General features: G+C 42.2%; 1 protein-coding gene and 1 non-coding gene across 5 annotated transcripts in view; both read left to right on the top strand.

Annotated features, from left to right (window-relative positions):
- Positions 1-22714, top strand: part of LOC131041968 (1,4-dihydroxy-2-naphthoyl-CoA thioesterase 1-like) — a 159420-nt gene that overhangs the window by 1857 nt on the left and 134849 nt on the right. The window lies entirely within an intron of this gene.
- Positions 7373-7443, top strand: TRNAA-AGC (transfer RNA alanine (anticodon AGC)). Its single transcript has one exon. It is a non-coding gene; the product is annotated as a tRNA-Ala (tRNA).

Genomic DNA, 22714 nt, shown 5'->3' with positions numbered 1-22714 from the left:
GGGGAGTCAAGCAATCACACATACTAATCTATATCCAATTAACCATTATGTTAGTAGGGGGCCACTTACTTCTGTAGAACACATGTTTACTATTGAGAGGTGGGGGGTGGTGGATCAGTAGTAAATATAATTTCAATTCTTATCAAATTAATTCTTAAATAACTTTAACTCATATCATGCTTCAATCTGAAAACTGAAATGAATTAAAAGAGATGCACAATAAAGACAATGCACAAGATTTACGTGGAAACCTAGGATGGGAAAACCACGGTGAGAAATGATTGAAACTTCAAGTACAATGTTTAAGGGCACCAACCCTAAGGAGTCACCAAACCCCTATCTATATGATAGCACCAACTCAATCAAAGTTCTTATGAGGGCACCAACCCTCCAAATACACAATACAATGATTTAAGCACCGACTCAAGAAACTTAGAGCACCAACTCCTGAAATAACTTTGTTACAAGATGGTTATTTTCAGATCAATTATACTCAGACATTAATGGCACTTTCTCTGTCAATAGCCTTTAGTAATGCAGAATTCTTTAATTCGAACCACTGATGAAGTATAAGACTCTTTTCAAAACCTTTTATAGCACTTGGACACCAATGAAACGTTTCACAACAACACGATATCTTCTATTCCATGACAGCATTATGATTCTTCATTCTTCTCTTTACAAAGTAGGCATTCTTTCTCACAGCAATATGAAAATCGTATTTATCACAACAACGCCCTTTTTATTGATATGTACATCAGCATACACTACACACCTCTAACTCTCCATTCGAATCAAAGTGTATATATATATATATACGCCTCAAGTGGTTGGCTAAGTGTATATAGTTTAGGAAGTTACAAGTAGTTGTAACCAATCTCCAACCGCCAACTGCCACTCAACCTTCTTTTCATCGTGGATTATTTATCAACAATCTACCTTCTTATAAAAGCATCGCACCTTCTTGAAACAAAAACGAGAGACTTTAATTATTTTGAATCAAGAAGATACAAACAAATAAAAGACTTAAGAGCAACGATCTTCTCTTCTTCATTAAGGTTTGAAATTCATTATTTTCTGAAACCTATTTTCTGTGCATTCGATACAAGAAGTCTGCAGACATAGCCAAATGAGATCAGACATACACAAAAAGATTTTAATCAGATAACAAATAATTGATGCCGAGACAATCACAATCATTCCACATTCGCTGTGCAGTCACACATACTCAGACCAGATTTCAAATGCATAGATAAAAAACGTGGAATCCTGGAGGTAAAGAAATTTTCAGATTCTCTGTATACTTCAGAAATATGATTGTTCTAAAAATATTTCTGAGAATATAAAACCTTGCGTAAATTCTTTGTGCAGCCTGTAATCATTTGACATCAATGACAAGTATTTTAACAACTTCCATTGTGGCATTACCCCCATTGGCATAAAGATCATTGTTGATTGGAGTATACATGTTGCTATAGACCAATCCTTCTGACCAATGTGAGATTAATTTTTGGATGTAATATGATAATAAATAAGTCATAGAAGCTATTTGTTTCAAGAACTCTATCAATAGAATCCTACTTAAATGAAATTATTTCTTGCAATAGTTTGGCCATGTGCATAGTGTTAAGTGATAAGAATGATTGCACTTACCATGATAAAATCTTTAAGAAAGATGATCTTTTATGTGATAGATGTACTTGCTAGGTGTAGAGTTGAAAATTGCCTACTTTGCAATTTCTCCTCTATGTTCAGCACTTCGTTTAGTGTTTATTCTAGTAGTATGTTCGAGGACTCATTCAACTTATTCCTTGAGCCTATTACTACTCTCACCAAGTTGTTAAGATCTACATTTCATGTACCTCAACTATTTTCAAGACATCAATTTCAACTTATCCTTAGTTGGATGCTAGGGCAAATGTGTTATAGTCTGGACTCCACTGCATTTGTGGTTGTCCTAAATATTCAAACAAACTGTAAAATGTCCAAATCTTAGTTATTATCTTTTCCAATAAACAAAATTAATGGTTGTTGCTTTTTTGTGTTTTCCCAATGGCCTTTTCAATTCGTTTATAAAATGTCGTTTTAGTTGTTGAAAGAGACATGAATCATTCACATTGCTTCTTCTATTCTTTTTTTTAAACATTCTCTACAAATTTTCTTCTTATTTGCTTCTTGCGACTTTTGTAGCTTTCTAATAGCTCCTCTCTATAGTCTTGACATTTCTATTATTAATTTACTTCCTCTTTTCCCATTGACAACCTAGTGATCTTCATTTCCTCTTTTCCTTCCGCACACAAGCACTGTTCACACACTACAGAAGCTTCGGAGATTTATAGTTTTCTTCAACCATATTTATTTTCTTAGCATAGAGTACACTAGGAAAATACACACACTCCAAACTCAATTGACTGTCGTAGGTTTGAAATGCACCAAACAAGGGTTTGACCAAGGTATGCTTTGAAGTAATTGGTGCAGGAGCACCCTAGGTTTAGCAGGTTCAAAATTAGCATTTTGGTTTTGTTTGATGTTCTTCCATGTAATAAGGTCATTTAAAACCATGTTATGTGTGTTGGATTTTAAGTTAGGTCATTAGGTGAGTGGAAGTGTTTAGTTGTTATTAAAATGTCAATGTTGCAAATGCTGTAAAATTGCACAATGTGGAATATGAAGAGTCAATGTTGCTCAAAGTGGGAAATTAACTGGTTGTTAATTGAAAGGTAGTTAGTGACTGTTGAGGATCTGTTGAAAAAGGTTTAAAAAGGTCTTGTATGTTTGAAAACAGTGGGGTTTTTGGAGGTTTTGTAAAGATGGGAAGCAATAAAATTCTATTTTCCTGCATTTTCTGAATGCTTCTTTTCTGTTTTCTTGATGGGTATGGATATGTATGGCATTTTTTACAACGTGAACGTGGTATGGTTGGAAAGATAAATGAGTTACCTTTCATTTGGTTTTGATTTGGTTGAATTTCATTAAGTTTGGAGAAAGTTATGACAATTTTAGTGCAGGCTGCCTGGAACTCTACCTAGGGTTATCAGTTTGGGAAAAACGACATAACTCTGAATTCCACCGTTGGATTTTGATAATAATTTGAGGAAAGGTCTGTAATAAGGTCCTTTTCAGTCTCACCGGTGTGATTGGCCTAATTTTTTGATTTGTGAAAGTTATAGGTGACTGTTCTTTTATTTTGCATGCATGTTTGTCTAATTAAGTCTAGTCAAGAAGTGGAACAGTCAAGTTTTGAAGCATTCCATACAAAGTAGCCTACCTTGGTTCTGATATATGTTGTATAAGGTCCAAATGGGTGTCTAAAACTATGTTTACATTTTTGATGTCGTGCTTGCACTGAAAATTATGACCAGAAAACCCAATTTGCTGTGCTAATTAGGCCTAGTGGAGAAATAGGACAGTCAATTTTTGAGCCTTTCACTCCAAAGTAACCCCTGTGTATTTCAAGATATGTTGTCAAATGCCAAAAAGGGTATCCTAAATGGTGAGCAGATTCTGGATTTGAGACCTGGTTGGGATATTATGCTAGAAAAACCTTGTTTACTGTCCTATAAGGCCTAGTGTCAAATTGTGAAGAAAATCACTTTATTTGAAGTGTTAGGATTTTGGCAAAGTGTTGTTCGAGTTGGTTAGAAGACAACCACCGTGCTCTGCATCAGTGATCCTAATCTTTTCTTCTGTCCTAGATACAAGTTTGGTATTACTTTTCAATGCACAAGCTTTGGATTCAAATTATGCAAGCATCGTGGTCATCCACAAAATGACATGTACTTGCTCCAAAAATTTGAAATCCATATTGCAAATGGATACTATTGAAATTCTAAAGTCTCTACCACAAATAGATGTGACCATAATTATTCTGGAACTTTGCTAGTTTGTGTTTCTCAACCTCTTGAAAACTTATGGTTTTTAATATTGAGATACTGTAGCAATTTGTGTTTTCATACTTAGAAAGCTTTGAAATTGCCTACATCAGTTTGCGCACCTCTCCTCCAGCCCATGACACCTTTGGCAACCTTCAAAATTAGGGACACACCTCTTTTCCTCTTATTCTTGCTAGTTTCTTTTCATAAAGCAAATCACTAGTTTTTTAGTTTAGGGAATGAATGTAGAATTATTAGGAAAAAATACACATAGATAAGGAAAAACTTAATTTTGTTTTATTCTTATCTAGAAAGGATAAAACGTTTTCTTTTATTATATTTCTTGTACACTTAGATTAGAAATATACCTTGTTTCTTGCTTTCATTAGGATGACACTTATAATCGCTACTTTTATGGTAAATAGTTTCTTTAGCCAAAACAAATCACTTCTCAATCTCCAAGAATTTGGACTTGCCTCAAGCACGTACTTGTACTAGATACCAGTTTTGGTTTGCTAAATGTATCCAAATGCCCAAAATACATTCCTCAATTGTTGCCCTATTTGCTATGCCCTATGTTGTAATGTCCCCTTTTTCGTCTTGGTGAGTGGAAAGGAGATAATTTAATTAATTAAATAAAGTAGTCTTAAATTGATATTTTTAGGCGACTTGCATTTAGTTAATTATTATCATGAATATTTTTATGACTTCAGTTGGGGACCAACAATAAAATAATATACTCATTTTTGTGGAGGGAAAAGAATTTCAATTATTAATTATTATTTAAAGTGACTTTTTCTAGAAAGTTCCAGAGTAGATTATGTAATGTCTCCTTCCTAAGCTATTGATAATTGGTATTTGTTGGTCTACTCCTTGGGGTTTCTGTAGGCTAAGGTGTTGGATTAGGAAACTCTTAAGGTTTTGGAGACCTGTAGTTCAACTTATATGGCCTTTTCTAGGTGTTGCTTTGAGCTCAGATCGTTAGAAGATTCATAAATACACTTTTTGGGATGTTTTCGAACACTTTGTTAGTTATGGCTAGTATTAGTAAGTCACTGTTTTGGCACTGACCTTGTCACTCAGCATCGGTTACACCCCGACAGAGTCAGTTTATGCATTTAATGTTGATTGGCGATTATCTACAATAAGAGATGTTATTTTAAGTGATGCTAATGATATAAAGTTAAGTTAAATATTTAACTCAGTGTTATTTAAAATATTAAAGGTGATTTTATAAGCTGGATGCCATGGGGACATAAGGATAAGTTAAATTAATGTTGTGTTTTAAAGTGGGGTGACCAAAATGGGAGACATAAGGGAATTAAAAATAAAGTAAATATTTTATTCTTGCAAGGTGGGTGTGGGGTTTTGGAAGAGAAAATAAAATAGCTGTGTGAGCTCATTTGCAACTTATGCCTAAGTTACCAATTCGGGTACGGGTACGGATTCGTGGGTATGGCAATTTTTTTTACTTGGGTATGGGTATGTCCATACATACATACATACAAACATATATATATTTTTGTATGTATGTATGTATGTTCAAACATTATAGACTATATCATTGTATAACTACAATAAGAGTGATACTCATAAATCCATAATTGCCAATAAATATCAAAAAATAGAATATTTTGATATCTCATTCATAATTTGCAAAAATTATAATTGATTCTAATATTCATGTTCTTCATCGGAAGAGTCAAGGTCAATATCAACATTTGGTTCAATTTCATTTGAACCACAATCAATTGGATTGCCACTAACACTAGCTTTGTCAAGTGTAGAAGCTGGATTAATTTCATTTTTCAAACATTTGACAGAATGCCAAATCATTAACAACACAAGGAAAGTGATTTCACAAAACATAAGCACACAGCTGCTACGTATGCATAATGTAAATCAACTGAAATCAATCTCAGTATTGCTGATAAAAAGTTTACTAACCCTGTGTTCATATGTATAGCTCGCAAAAGCAACTGAAATAATATTTAATTGCTTGCCTGCTGGCATATTCTGATAAAAAATGCTGTCACAAAGTTGTGGGAGTGAAACTGAGGTTTTAGTTTATGAAACTATGCTTGGGTACGACCCTTGGTACTTCCTGGATGCTTGGGTTCTCTGTGGCTTCTTCATAGAAGGACCCATAGAGAACCCAAGTACCCAGGAAGAATCCAAGACATGCCTAAGAAGAACCTGAACTATACCAGTACCTGAACAGTTTCAGTACCAGGACCTGAGCTAAACTAGAAGAATCCGGTAACTTAAACTTATGCTTGAGATTTGATAATAGGTTGTTGTTGGTTTGAACTTCGTTCATCCAAGGGCTTTGTGAGGATGAAAATCCTCATAGAGGACATCAGCTGTGGAAGTGAAAGATCTTTTCTGGCTGATTTGCAGGTGGTTTCATTCAGGAACTACGCTTGGGATTCATTGAAGAGATTTTCAGATTGTGAAACAAGTGTATTAGAGGAGCAAAACATAGAGATTGCTTGATAAATATTCTGGAGATTGCTGGACAGATTTGTGAAAGGGATTATTGCAGATTTGAAGAGTCTGGAATCAGAATTTTTGCCCTGTATTGCTGGCCGTGCTAAACCCTTAGCAGGCTGACAGTCTGGGAAGAGGGACGTGGATTCCTGGAACCTAGTTGCCTAGGGTTTGGAGGCATTTCTTGCAGATTTTGGGATGCTTCATAGCCTTTTACTCACAACTGGTAATTTGGAGTTGGAGTAGCTAGGTTTTGCAGATGTTTTGAGACCATTGGAGTTATAGTTTGTTGTTTTCAGTCTTTTATCAGACTTATTTATTACAGAAGCAAATGGGTATGTTTGTGTTATCATTTTGAGTTGATTTAGCCATTTGGGTATTGTATATTCCATTTATATGTTGCTGTTCAAACTCTTTATCAGTTCTAAAATTTAATTGCAGCTTGTGTGTATTTCATAAACTGTTTTATCGGTTATATGATTATCTAGGTGTTATTGCAAATATGTCTATTTGATTATATGCTTCATATTTGTCATTGAAACTCCTTATAACCGCAGTTGGGTTAATGACTCTGGTGCATTTTATAGTTTTCCATTGGTTGCAGTATTAAACTATTTCAAAAAAAGAAGTAGGGAGTATATTACAGATTATAAAAAGATGATGAAGGGATTCATTTGGGGATTTAGAGCATTTGATATTTCATTAAAACCTCAGCTATGGACTTGAGCAGATTTCTATCACTGCAAGAAAAAAACCCTTAGGAAAAGATTGGTTTCAGTGGTGTAAGATTCCGTCGTAGCCAATATGGCTTGATTCAGTTGGAGTCATGAACTGTGTGAAAATAGAGGATTTGTGGTTATTTGCAAGTTTTAGGGATTCTTTGTGTGCATTTAAAAAAAATTAAAAAAAAAAATTAAATTTTGTACAATGGATTGGTTCCCAGTCGTATGCCATATTTGTTGGTGTTGGAAATAAGCCACACCCTGACCAACGATGGACTGGTCCAAGAAGGGCCAGTAGCTCAGTGGTAGAGCACTCCAGCAGCGTTGGAAGGTCCTAGGTTCGAGTCCTAGCTGGTCCATGTCTCAACATGGTATCAGAGCCAGGTCCAAGCTAGGAGCCCCAAGCACACGAGAGGTGTGGCTTAAGGGGGGGTGTTGGTGTTGGAAATAAGCCACACCTGGACCAACGATGGACTGGTCCAAGAAGGGCCAGTAGCTCAGTGGTAGAGCACTCCAGCAGCGTTGGAAGGTTCTAGGTTCGAGTCTTAGCTGGTCCATGTCTCAACAATATTCAGTTATAAAAGTGTTGTACCATTTCAAAATATTATCCAAGGGGTCAAAGCTCTGTGTTTAAGGCTTAAAAGCCTTTTTTAGAATCCCCAGACAACACTACGCAATGAATCCAGGTCTAAAAATCAAATTTTGTACAATGGAGTGGTTCCCAGTCGTATGCCATATTCAGTTATAAAAGTGTTGTACCATTTCAAAATATTATCCAAGGGGTCAAAGCTCCGTGTTTAAGGCTTAAAAGCCTTTTTTAGAATCCGCAGACAACACTACGCAATGAATCCAGGTCTGGTGTAGTAGGTTAAAAGACCATGTAGGCACATGAAGAATATTCAATGCAGCAAACATGGGAAAAAGGTTGCATCAGTCGTACCATTTATTAAAGACAAATAAAGGTCAATGTGTTGAAAAGGAGGCTTTAATCCTAAAATAATCCGCTGTGGCAATCTTTAAATTCTATTAATGCCAACGTTGCACTTTACCAAGGGTCGAATTGTACTATATGAAGCTTAAAAGCCTTACACATCTATCTAAGGAATATTCTTGTTGGTCTATGTAATTTAGAAGAGTGCTGTATGATTTAGGGAGGCTAAGGGGGTGACATGGAAGGTCTTGAAGTCAATAGCAATAGTCAAACATTGGGCACAACTTTGTGAGTAGTTGCCACCTATAAAGTATTAATTATGCCCAAGATCCCAACCTTCCCTTGTTAAGGTGCAGTCACCACTCATAAAGGGAATCGTTTCATCTTAGTGAGTTGCTGTACAAATCCAAAGGTTGCTGTACCTTGTAAGGAAGGAGCCATACATGCTTTGGGGATCTGTCCAGCTTGGATGGATTTTGGAAGTTGTTGTTTGGTCAATCTATAAGGTCAGGAATAATATTTTATTATGTACTCAAATTGGTTAAGTATTTTCTGATGTAATTGTTGAACAGTAATGCCAATATATTTATAATGTGTTTTTTTTTTTTTTTTGATAAGTCACAGCCAAAGCGGTATTTTTTCAGCTTTTTCTTGGAGCTAAGAACTAGTCGAGTAGACTTGAACCCAAAACCTCCCATGTAGGAGGCTCGCAGCTAACCACTGCATTGTGGGGTCATCCCCATATTTATCATGTGGTATTAATGGTATGCAATGTTTCATATTTTGTAAGAGAAATTTGTTATCAGAAACAAAAATTGAGCAAACAATCTATTATGCAAAAATTGAATCAAAGCAATATAGAATTATATTTGCAATTTAGTTGCTTACAAGCAAAATTTCTTTAGAATTATTGCTAGTTTGGTACAAAATTTCTTTCCCTATTATGACAATGGTATTAGAGGGATGTATCATGCCAGCCAGTGGGGATTTGTGCAAGTTTATGATAACAAAAATCTCTTATGCAGCAGGGGGGTTCTCATATGTGTATTTTTTAGTGTTAGTAGTTAGTTAGCCGATGGGTAGGTAGTTGGAGTCACGACGGTTGTGTCGCACCCCTTCGGCTGTTATATATTGTAGCACTTGCGGGTATTGAAGGATGTGTTGTTTTACGACAGATAATACTATGAACATTGTATACACTCTAAGTTATTAATGGAAAGCTTATTCTCGTATTCATGCTGTTATTGCATTGTTTATTTCTGCATTACTGCTGTATTCCTTTTGTTTACCCAGTGAGGCAAACATTTGGCGCTGTTGCCTAGACATACTCGGGAAAGGAAGGAGCGGATGGCGCATGGACACGATGGGCCTACTCGTTGGTGAGATAAACCCAGAGGCCGACGACACGCAAACAGAGCTCTACAATGGGGAAGACACTGCGACGAGGGAATTTTCAATCCTGCTCCAGGTAGCCATTGAGACCTACGTCCGAAGAGAGGCCATGGAGACTGAAATCCCACCAAGTGCCGTGTGGACAACACTAGAAGTTAGCCCGACAGTAAATCGGTTGATGAACCACCTCCCCCAGTTGCTTGCGTAGGCATCACTGGCAAAACGAACTCGCTTGGAGGAGATTGCCCAGGAAGAGCGACGCCAACAAATCCTCCAACAGTACGAAGAAAGCAGCCGTCGGGAAGGGGAGCGGGATGACATGAGGCCAAGAGGGAATTGAACCCTGAATCCCAAAGGGATGAAAGAACATTCTATATTCAAATAAAGGTGTCATAATATTGACACAAGTTGTATCTGATGAAATAAATTAATAAAGGAGTGTTCTGGTTTTATGTGTTGTTATTTATTGAAATATACGCGAATTAATGCCCAACCTATTAAACAAAGATAGAAATAAGAAAGCAAAAACGAACGAGTGGGAGGCCACGCAGAGGGCCTTGATTCTGGAACAACGAGTAGAACGTAGACGGAGGCTGAGGCAACTTGCCGAAGGACGACTTGCCGAGGGGTTGCTCGAAGGGAACCAAGGAGGTGTCATAGAGGGTGTAGAAGCTGAGGGAAATTTCTATGCGTCGCTAGAACACCGTAGGGTGAGAAGCCACGAAGAGTTTCTGGAGGAAACAAGGTTACAAAGGAATCTAGTCGAAGAGACCCGGGATCAGTTCAGAAACTTATCCCTTATGCCACGAAGTGAGGATCACCAAAGGGAGCCAGGAGTGGGCGCGGGTGAGAACGAAGGGGAGGACAACCGTACGGCTGTAGGTGCGTGTTGACGTGTATTTTGTACACAATCATACACAGAATAAAATACCCAAAGGCATCTTATCCTCTCTTGAATAAAGTCTCTAACTGCTGAAGATTCGCATGAAGGATCAGTTAGGATGACTCCAATGTTCTGGTTAGTAGGGTCTCTACGTGTGGATAAGCTCTAGTGGTATGATGTGATTTGCTGGAATCACAAGGGGACTTACATCTGATGATTGAACTTCCGATCTGCTTTGCTGGAACACAGGCTCTTACTGGCTTAGATTTGAAAAAATGGAAAAAGGATGAGGGCGAAGAGAAGATCTAATCCTAATACTAAGAATGTAGGAGCAATGATTTGATTTTTGATGAAACTCTAACTAGGTCTTGTTTTGACATCAATGGACCATCTCCACAAGGCTAGTGCGATCTTCTAAGGGAAGCTTTATGATGTTCAAATCATCACCGCAGGCATAGACACCATCAAGTTGATGCATATCAATGAAGAAGCGACAAATTGAAATTGAGCTTAAGCTGAATGATTCCAGTTGACTACACAAGGCAAGTCTGCAATCAACAAACTGCTAGTAGTATGGATATACGAATTCCACCATTAATCAATCGCATTTCCTCCATTCATCTAATCATCTACCATCTAGGATTGAAGACTCAACAAGAAACCATGCAAATTGCAAGAAACGACACACTTCACCATTACTTCAATGAAAATGGAGTTTGTTTACAATCAATGGCAACAATTTCTTGCCTTGTCCTCCTATTCTACTCTAATTACTATTCTATCAATTTCTAACTACTCTCTATCTACTAACTGCTTTCTATCTACTAACTGCTTTCTATTTACAACTCTCTCTAATCTCCTTACAAAATGAAATGTCAGGGCTTATATAGTGCCCACAATACAATTTGATGGCTTAGATCAACTCGAGATCAATGGCCAAGATTTTACAATGAAAACCCTAATTAGGGTTTGTTACAACCATTACATAACATTTAATGCTTGACCAATGATAAAATTGTATTGCTTGGACACATGTCCTCTCTAGAAAATTCCACCAATGGATAGTCGGGGTAGGTACATCGGAGTTTGTGCCACCTTCCATGAGTTAAGTACATTGAATCTGGACATGCTGAGGTGGACCTCACTGATTGGAGAAATGATAACTAGGACGCCACCTCATTTGACACTTGTAACTTGGTAGATATTCAACTTGATGTTGTTGAGAAGCTTGCTTTAATTAATTCATCTGGAACTATTTACTTCTTCAACGAGCCCTTGTTCTAACTCCTTGTGTCCTTGATGTGCAGGATGATGATGTACCTCGCCTTGGAACGCTGGATTGAGAGAGGTCGCCCCTGTCCTGGCTTGATCGTCCCGGCGAAGACCGTCCTTGATCCGGCTTGATTTTCCCTGATGAGATCTCCATTTGATGCCTACACAACATTTCAAAATTAGCAACATGATTTTGCAATATATAACATAGATTAGATTAATTTTTAGGAAACTTCATAATAAATCCTTGAGTTATTATTTCCTAAAAAACGATTGGGCTAGGGGAATTCAAAATTTCAAAATTCAAAACTTAAGCTATGACGATCAACGTTCAAAATCAAAACAATAAATCCATATCGCCATACCTCTCTTGAGAGCTTAATTCTAACATGCAAAACAAAGAATTTGCCTAGGCAAAATTAACGTTAGATGGCCTTGACGCAATCTTCAAGGATAAGGAACGTCCTCTTTATCAATTCGCCACCCTTGGAGTCTTTGATGTGTTCTTCAATGTCCTTGGCAAGTTCGCCTAACTTGAAACTCGAACTCCTTTGATAATGCTTGTGCCTTCCTATTGAAATTCGCTCCTCCTCTTGAATGATAATTTCGCACTTCCTTTGTATACTCCAAATCGCATATGAAAGAGGATGCTTGAATAATGATTTAAAAATGAAATAAACACCTCCTTTTATAGGCGCTCACCTTCATATTGACCCTAGGCCGACTTTGGTGAATAAGGCAAATTTAAAATAAACTTAAAGGCCGACCTTTGTAAAATGAAACAAATTTTAAATCAAGCGCCCCATTTTATTTTATAATTAATTAACTTTATGCCTTTATAATTAATTTTTTTAAATTTTTAATAGGCAAAATTAATTAATAAATGTTATGCGTTATTTTTAAATGCCACTTAATTAAATTTTCAAAACCTATCGAATTTAGCATTTAAAATAAATTCAATTGTTTGTTTTGGAGCCAAAATGGGAAGATGAAAAAATACAAACCTCATCGCCCTGGTCCCTGACTGAAGGACAGGAGTGATCCATCATCTTGGTCTTGATTCTTGCAATTTTAACGTTCAAAGTCTTCATCTCCACGTTGAATTTGCCACTTTCGTTGGGTCCTTCGAGCTTGAGTGTCTTGCTTATGTGAACAAATGCCTTTTATGACCATTATCGCCCTGGTCCCTTGGAGAGGGACAGGAGCGATCCTAGTGTTTTCTCCTTGACCTTTGTAACTTCGAACTTCAATCTTCATTGTAAAGGATAAACAATGCTATTCTTTCATTCCACGCTTGTCCTACTTGACTTCCACAAGGCGTATGGATGTTTGAAGGATCATCGCCCTGGTCCCTTGGAGAGGGACAGGAGCGAACTTGAAGCCCTAGTCAAAATGCGTCATCTTTCAACCTTGGTTCCTCGTTCATTGCCTCTTAAATAATGTCCTTGATCTTGTGTGTCCTTGTATTGTCATGATTTTGAAGGAACATGAGTGTTTTAATAAAAATCGCTTTGGTCCTTGTCCAAAGGACAGGAGCGATATAGCCTCTTTGGCTCAATTGATAATCTTTCGACGTTTGAAACCTTTGTATATCATCCCCTTAAGACACCTTAGACCCTTTACCACCTCGCATGATCTTTTCTTAACGTGATTTTTGAGAGATTTGGCCACTATGATAAATATCGCTCTGGTCCCTTGGAGAGGGACAGAAGCGAACTTGAATGTCTTGGACTTGTCCTTGCTTCCATTAATTTGCCACCGTTTTCATCGTGTAAAATAAAGTCCTTTTGATCCCCTTGGACACTTGAAACGTGATCAACTTTCAAAATCTAGGCCTTTATGGAAATTTCGCTCTGGTCCCTGCCTGAGGGACAGGAGCGAACTTAGGTATTTAAGTGCAAATCCTTCATTTTGGCGGTCCTTGTAACTTTGTGCTTGATTGAGATGCTTCGAAACGCCTTTGCCACCCTTCACCTTGACTTGAAGTGGTCCTGAACTTAAGTGGAAGGCAAGATAATCAAAATTTCGCCCTGGTCCCTTGGTGAGGGACAGGAGCGATCTTGCTCTTGTAGGCTTCATCTCACCTTGCTAACTTCAAAATTTATCTTCATTGGTCTTGTTGTACCTCCTTCCACTCATCCATGCCTTGGAATTCACTGTAACTTGGCAAGAAATTTGTCTAAGGTAAAAATCGCTCTGGTCCCTGACTGAGGGACAGGAGCGAACTTAGGCATTTGGGTCCCTTGTTGACGTTTCATAATCTTCAATTTGTCTTCAATGGGTTCAATTCGCCTCCTTTCTTGCCTTCAAACCTAAAACTTGCTTGATCTTCGCCTAAAACATGCCTTATGAAGAACTTCGCTCTGGTCCCTGGGAGAGGGACGGGAGCTACAAATGGATTTCGCCCTGGTCCCTTGGAGAGGGACAGAAGCGATTTTTGCATTTTGGGTCATTCTCCTTCACGACGGCACTTCAAGTTATATTCATTTGATAAAACACATCACCTTGGACCTCTTCAAATCATCAAGTTGTTAAAATCCTGCAAGGACAAAGTAATATTTGATTTTGAGCTCCGGTCCTTCACTGATGGACAGGAGCGATTTTGCTCCTTGAGGCATTTCCGTGTTCGTGAAATTCTTCAATTTATATTCAACGGAAAGATCACGCCTTTCTCTATCACTTCCAATTCGAAATTCATCTTGACCCTGCAGAGACAGTGAGATTTTTGAAAACGAGCTCCGGTCCTTCACTGAGGGACAGGAGCGATTTTGCTCCTACAGGCCAAAATATCAAGTTTTCACACATTTAATCACTTCACAAGGCAAAAACAAATCATTCCCAATGCCCAGGATCAAAAATCAAAAAACTCAAAATTTAGTCAAAATTACTCAATTGGACAAAATTCTTATTTCATCATCAACACTTAGACAAATTTAGACTCTGCACTCAAAATTCCAATTGAAAATAGACCATTCTGGCGAATTTACTTCATTCAAAATTTGCATCCTACAAAAGGAAGCTCAAAAAGCTCTCAAGACTGACTGGATTCTGGCCTAAAAACGTCAAAATGAAAAACCTTAAGGCTTGACCCTAATCCAGACAACTGACAAACTAAACCAAAACCCTAAAAAGCAAAGCGAAAACGAGCAAAACGAGCAAAAAACATGGGTCCCCATTTGCAATGGGGCGATGTGTGAAAACGTCACAACAGTGCGACACACGGCAAGCAAAAAACCGTACCCCCAGTCACCCACGCAGGACAAACCACCGGCGCCGGAGGGAGCGGTGCAGGGGCACAAACACAGCCACAACCACCTCCGGGGAGACGACCCCCATCGATGGCGGGCAAACAGAAGTTGCCCAAATTCAACGAAGATGGCAACGATGACCCCATACGGCACTGTCGTACATGTGAAACAATATGGTTAGCCAATGGGGTGGTTGACAAAGCGGATTGGGTGGTTCAGTTCCCTGCCACCCCGAGAGGGGTAGCCATTGATTGGTACTCTGATGTGGATAAAGTAAAGGTGGGAACATGGGATGAACTACAGAAAGCTTTCGAGACGGAGTTTCGACTCCTTTGATATGATAATGAGATCGTGGCGGAGATATTAAGCACAAAGCAGGGAAAGCACGAGATAGTGCGAACATACAGCCGACGATTAAAAGAGTTACTGGGGAAGATGGAGAACCAACCGATTGACAGACTAAAGAAGAGATGGTTCGTGGAAGGGTTGCGGTCATCCTTGCGGAGGAAGATGAAAATTGTACCACCCACATCATACGATGACGCATACAACCGCGCGATGGATCTGGAAAGTGAAGGCAAAATATCGTGGAAGAAAAAAGACAAGTCCTCTACAGAAGAGGAGTCCTCGGGAGAAAGCAGCAGTGATGAATCATCAAGTAAGAAGGTGCAAGCTCTTCAAAAGGATATGCACCATATGTTGAAAGAATTTAAGAACATGAAAGGAAGCACGAGTAAAAATGAAGACGTGTGGTGCACTGATTGTAAGGAAGGTCACAAAAAAGGCACCTGCCCGAAGAAGGCATTCTGTGAAATTTGCCAAATGTTGGGACACGTCGTCAAAGAGTGTCCCTACAACATGAAAACAAAAGGGAACCAAGTATTCTTTGCGCAAGAGCAACCCTCACTGTCCGCAGCAATGGGCTCCGCCCAGCCGCAAGCCGACGCCACTGCATCATCCGGTGGTTATAGAGGTAACCGAAGAGGAGGGAGAGGCAACAACAACAACAACAACAATCGGAGTAGAATGCAGTATGACGTGAAAGGGTGGCCAATAATTCAATGTTAGGCCTGCAACCAATGGGGGCACTTCGCTCGGGAGTGCCAGAATATTGAAACCCCCCAGAGCCTATGTAGATGGTGCGGCCCCGGTGACCACGATGACACAAAATGTCCTAAACAGGGGGTGAATCTCCTCAATATTGAGAAGACGGGCGAAGTATTGGCGATCACTCGCGCGCGGGCGAAGAAGGCAACGTATCCCGACCCCGCACAGAGAAGGAGAGACTGTGGGAGGCGAAGGCCGACATTGAACAGGAGATGGCGATAGAAGGACGGAAGAACACGGAGATGATGAGTCCCTCAACCCGCCTGAAAGCGGAAAAGAATATATTATTGGGCAAGTCTTGCAGATGGAGGTACCGATAAAGGTAAAAGACCTTCTAGACTCCATGCCACATTTGAGGACTGCCATCCTCAGCAATGTGCTAAGCACCGCACACGTACCTTCGAGTGCACCACAAGTGGAGGTTCCCATCAGCCCTTCGACCGACCTGATGTTACTATCCTTGAATAGTGGTAGACACCCATCCATGGTAGAAATGGGCATCCTTGGGACCATTCTGAAGGACACCATTGTGGACGGAGGTGCTGGAGTGAATGTACTACCAGAAGAGACATGGAAGAGGCTGGGGAAACCCACCCTGTGGCCATCCACATTTAATCTAGTAGGAGCCGACCAAAATGACATCAAGCCACTCGGCATATTGATGGCCTAGCAAGTGACAATTGGTACGTAGCCCTTCCTGTTAGATTTTGTAGTTATTCCTTTGAAAAAGAAAGGCTATGACGCTATCCTGGGGAGAGTGTGGTTGATCACCGCGAGGGTGAACCATAACTGGAAGAAAAATACACTCTCCATGGAGAAGGGAGGGCGTAAATATATCATTGACCTACGGACCCAAGATGTCGGCGAAGAGCTTGCCTCTTCCGACTCGGACTCAGAGGACTCTAATAAATGGGAAGGGGGTCCCGACGAAAGCAAGGGCAAGAACGCGATGGAGCTGAACAGTGAAGGGGTGCTCGAATTGGAGGGATGTTCTGAAGATGAGGTGTGCTCACTCAACGGGCTCTTCCATTGGCAAATGGAGGACTACGAACTTTTTCATAGCAACATGTTGCAGATAGAGGAGCCCGCCGATCCAGAGGTCTTCCCTCCAGAATACAGAGAATATAAGGAGGGGGAAGTCCGAGTGGACGAGGCACCCGCACCATTAGTTCGAGAAAGACAAGCCAATATAATTTGAAGAGTCCAAGCTGAAGGCAACAAACCTGGGAAAGGAGGAGGACCCATAGAATATATTAGTAGGGGATGACTGGGATCCTGTGCTGAAGACATCGGCCTTCAAAATATTTCTGGAGTTTAAAGACGTCTTTGCATGGACGTATAAAGACTTGAAGGGGGTACCTCCCGAATTGTGTGTGCACCGCATCCTGTTGGTACCCGGAGCCCGGCCTATACAAAAGAGACCGTACTGGATGAACCGCAACTATGCAGCGTGGGTGAACGACGAGATAGAAAAAATGCTGGAGGCCGGTATCATTTTTAAAGTACAGACAAGTGAATGGGTGTCGCCCATAGTCATTTCATTAAAGGAGGCTAACCAAATAAGGATTTGTGTGGACTTCTGATGTCTCAATGCAGTTACGATTAAAGACCCTTTCCCAATCCCGTTTACGGACAACATACTGGAGGAGGTGGCCGGCCATGAGATGTACTCGTTTATGGATGGATTCTCCGGATATAACCAGATCTCAATCGCCGAGGAAGATAAATTGAAGACCTCCTTCGTGGTCGAAGATGGTGTCTATGCATACAACCGGATGCCATTCGGCCTATGCAATGCACCTGCAACATTCCAGCTAATTATACTACACATATTCGACAAGATGTCGGTAGGGAATTTTAAAGCCTTCCTCGACGACTGGTCCATCTATAGCGGGCAAGATATGCATTTGGTAGCCCTCAAAGAGTGCTTGGAGAGATGCCGAAGGACAAGGTTGGCCCTTAATCCAAAAAAATGTCGATTTATGGTACCACAAGGCAAATTGCTTGGGCACATTGTATGCAAAGCAGGTCTGAAGACGGACCCAGACAAAATACGGGTGATCGTGGAGATGGAGCCTCCTACGGATTTCACCGGGGTAAAGTCCTTCCTGGGCCATATCGGCTACTATAGAAGGTTCATAAAAAACTTCGCACAAATATCCCACCCCTTGGACAAGCTTACTCGCAAGGGTGAGCCGTACACCTGGGGGACCCCAGAGAGTGAAGCATTTGAGGAATTGAAGACGAGGCTGGTAGCTGCCCCCATCCTTGCGTACCCCAACTGGGACAGGGAGTTCCATGTCCATGTGGATGCTTCAAACTTTGCGATCGGTGCCACACTGGCCCAAGTGGGAGATCACGGGTTGGATCATCCCGTCTATTTTGCTAGTAGACTGTTATCCAAAGCGGAGAAAAATTACAGCACAACAGAGCAGGAGGCATTGGGGATGATCTATGTGGTACAAAAATTCAGACACTATCTGTTGGCGACACCATTCACATTCTACGTAGACCATCAAGGCCTCATGTACTTGGTCAACAAGCCGATAATTCAAGGAAGGATTAGTCGATGGCTACTCTTGCTGCAAGAGTTTACGTTCACTATTATCGTGCAGCCTGGGAAAAGCCATGTGATAGCGGACCAATTATCACGCATAAAGTCAGGAGAACTAGCGGAAGGGGTGAACGATGATTTTCCAGATGCCCACTTATTCCAAATTGCTGCATTTCCATCATGGTACACAGCCATCGGGGAGTATCTTTCTACTTCAGTCTTTCCGCCAGACATGCTACCAGGAGAACGAAGGAAACTGGTTTTACGAAGTCGAACATTCCAACTGATCAATGGACTATTATATAAGATGGGACCGGATCAAATACTCAGAAGATGTGTGATGGAGGAGGAGGTGCCAAGAGTTCTCCAGGAGGCGCATGAAGGACCGGCGGGGGGACACATGGGACCAGACACTACTGCACAGAAGGTGCTACTCGCGGGCTTGTGGTGGCCCACGCTATATAATGATGCCCGAGAATGGGTTGTTGGTTGCGACACGTGCCAAAGGGCTGGGAAACCATTAAAGCGAGACTTTATGCCGCTCAACCCCTCGCACGCGCAGGAATTATTTGAACGATGGGGGTTGGACTTTGTCGGACCACTCAAAGTCAGCCGTGCTAGGCGGTGCAGATACATCGTGGTAGCCATGAAATATTTGACTAAGTGGGTAGAAGAACGGGCCCTACTCGATAACTTGGCGGTGAGTACAGCCAGATTTATTTATGAGCAAATCATCACTCGTTATGGCATCCCCATGCAGTTGACGAGTGACTGAGGGGGCCATTTTGTCAACCATGTTATTAAGTTGCTCATGACAGAATTTAAGATCTTCCATTCTCTGTCGAGCCGTTACTACCCTCGAGCCAACGGGCAGGTGGAGGCTACAAACAAGATCCTTGTAGGAGTCATTTATAAGTCGTGCGGGGTCGAAGGGGAAGATTGGGAAGAGAAGTTACCCTCCGTGTTATGGGCTTACCGCACGACGTACAAAGTGACTACGGGACAAACTCCCTTCCAACTTATGTATGGTCAGGAAGCAGTGGTGCCTGTCGAATTCATGGTACCGAGTCTTCGTATTGCAATAGAAAATAGACTCGGTGATATGGAGAGCCTGAGGGAGCGACTTTATGCTCTGAATAAACTTGATGAGAAGTGGATGATGGCTCAGTGGGCACCCAAGACGACGCAGTAGAGGAGGAAGTTGTGGCACGATAAGCACCTAAAGCGAATGAAGTTCACCCCAGGACAACTCGTGTTGAAATATAATGGGCGAAACGAAATTAAACCTAGAAAATTTAAAGTGAGGTGGCTAGGACCTTACAAAGTTCGCGAAGTCGCAGCAAATGGATCGGTTCGGCTGTGGACATTGAACGACCGCGAAGTGACCGAAGCCGTGAACGGGTCCAAATTGAAGGTTTACCGCGAACGGAGGGAACCTGGACCCTCCAATCAAGGTGTTTGACAGTATTATTAAAATTGAACAAAAAAAAAAAGAATGACATTGGGATCACCGTGCGGTGGCGACACCGACGGTGGGGCCACCATGCGGTGGCAACACCGGCGGTGGAACCACCGTGGGGTGGGACCATAAAACACACGCACACGTAGCAACCCCTCCCAAACGCAAACATAAAACCAACGCACAACGCCGACAACGCAGCGCGCAAGCACAGGGAAGGCATACACAGCCACCCAGGAGGTAGTTTAGGTGGTTACGCAACCGTACGACTGTAACCAAGAAATCAGTTACAAGGGAAATTAATGGAGTCGGCTGGGAAACGGAGTTGGAAGAGGCAGTTGCAGGCTTCCTCCAATAGCAGCCAGATGGATAGAAATACCAAGGTCTTGTCGTCAAACGTGCGTGTGACAGGTGACACAATGGATGCCAGCGCAAGTCAGAAGAAAAAGCAGAAAGCACCACAACCTGCCATAAGTGGGAAAAATACATTAACACCTCAAAATATGACCTTCGAGGGCTTGAATGGGTTGGAATGCCTGAAATGGTGGCAGGACACTCCCGACAATGATTTAGTGAAGCAAAACCTTCGTAAGGCAAAAGTGTAGTGGGCTATTCGAATGCCCGTGTTTCCTATCCGCGAGTATGAGGGTGCCCTACGGTTCATGGTGGACACCTTTGATAGACACACGCACGAGTGCTTTTGAGTACCTCGGGAGGGATGTCACCATATCCTTAAAAGCGGTGGACTTTACCAGAGTATTCGGCATCCCAGGCAGACAGGGCAGGAAAATCGAGTTGAAGGCTAAGAAGATGAAGCGTGAGGAGAAGGACTATTGGATTAAATTAGTATCCAGGAACTTGACGACAACAGAGCTGGACAGTGTGGCTAATGCCACGAAGGGACGAGGAATCCGTAAGACCTTTGTTGCAGAGGGCCACTGGTGGTGCATTATGGATGTCATTAAGAGCAGGTTGACGGGATCGGGTAGGGCGTCGGACATCGCCCTCCCTCAGATTATGCTCATGAACGGGCTTATGAACAACATTGTGTACGATTGGGCTGCGTTGCTAGCAGAGCCCATGTATGAGTTCTTGACGATGCAGCATCGCACATTCTATATGCCCCACTATGCTATAGGACTGTTCTTGGAGGCCACGCGGGAAGCAGTGCCGAAGGCAAAGTTGGAGGTACGGTCACAGGGACCGTTGGCAGCGAGTGAGCTTCCTATCATGTATTGGAGACACCTGGACATTGGGCACTCTTTCGCGAAGTGAAAACAAACGGTAGATACGGCCTCAGGGGAACCTGATAATGGGAGGGAGACTTCCAGTAGTACAGAGGATTCAGAAGCGGAGGATGAGGAGGATGATAGCAGCAGGGCGACGGAGGAGAGGGTCCTTTTCGCCCTACCCTTGCTACCGATGGGCACACCTGTGATGTCATCTGGAGTGGGAGGCACCTTTATTCCGACATTTGGGTAGAGCCGCACGCCAGTTGCACTTTGCCCCATCCAGCGACAGGTAGCATCACCTCCGCAGGATTGAGCAACACCTTCGAGACCGGCCCCAACCACGGAGGCACTTACCGAAGACATGGCAAAGTCGCGTACGGAGGAGTCGCTGCATCGGGTAGTGGTAGATGAGGAGCAGGGACTGAGGGAGGTGGTTGATACGGAGCCTCAGGTGCGGTTGGATGTTGTTGGGACTGAGGCAGTGGTGACTGTTTCTACCTCTTTGTTGGAGGAGCCCATGGCTATGGCGACACATCCCCCGGTCGTAGAGATGCAGAGAGTCCAGGGGATCCCCAATGCAGACCCGCCGGTAGTGGCTATGGAGAGCTAGCTGACGCAGCGATTTCATATGACATTGGTACAACCGGTGGGAGCGGCTGTATTCTCACCTTGTCGAGAGACTCGCGCTGAGGTAGTAGACTTGGACGATTCCTCTGGCGAGACACATGTACCAGCAGTTGGGAACGAGGCAGGAGAGGTCGTCTCTGCCATCCAGGAGCAGGGGGATGCTACACCTCTAGTGGCGGAGGAGGTACCCTCATAACAACAGGATGCGGCAGTATCGGTTCCGACAGAGACTTCTGAGTTACCCCTTGGCGCTCTTACATAGATGCCACTTCCGTCACGGTCACAGCCTTCGGAGCAAGAGGGGGAGGACATTGAGGCCTATTTAGTTGACATGGTGACGAGGGGTAGGTGAGTGGTGGCCACGGCCCAGACGCGAGCATTGCAACAGGTTGTGGTGGAGTTAGAGAGGGTCCTACAGTTTATGCGGGTGGGCTGCCCCGCAGCCTTTGCTACATGCTTTGAGTCTCCGGGATGGCCGACTACTAAGATGGATGAGATGCTACAGGCTTGGATTGTGCGTCAGCCCATTGTGGAGAGTCGGGTGATGGCAGTCGTCCGAGAGATTAACCAGGTCTACTAAGACGCCTACTATGCATTAAGGCGTACGCAGCATGAGTTTGCGGTTCGGCGAGGCTGCTCGAGTCGAGTTGGAGAGGGATGTGGCCAGTCAGCAAGACTCGTGGGCAGCAGAGAGGGCCCAGTTGTTGGCGCAGCTTGAGATGGCCCGAGCAGAGAAGGCTGAGGTGGAGACTCACCTTTCGGCGGAGCAGAGTGTGCGGAGCCTCGTACAACAGGAGTTGGATGCAGTCACTGCTGAGAGGAGCCTTTTGCAGGATCGATTGGTTTGTATGACGGAGACATCGGATACGAAAGAGGAGTTGCTGGAAGCCGTGCATATGGTGAAGATGGCTTTGGAGAAAGTGTT

The sequence above is a fragment of the Cryptomeria japonica genome, chromosome 1 (assembly GCF_030272615.1).
Source record: "Cryptomeria japonica chromosome 1, Sugi_1.0, whole genome shotgun sequence".
Classification (NCBI taxonomy): Eukaryota; Viridiplantae; Streptophyta; class Pinopsida; order Cupressales; family Cupressaceae; genus Cryptomeria; species Cryptomeria japonica.
The sequence above is the reverse complement of the archived record's forward strand: the minus strand, read 5'-3'. Positions and strand labels throughout refer to the sequence as shown.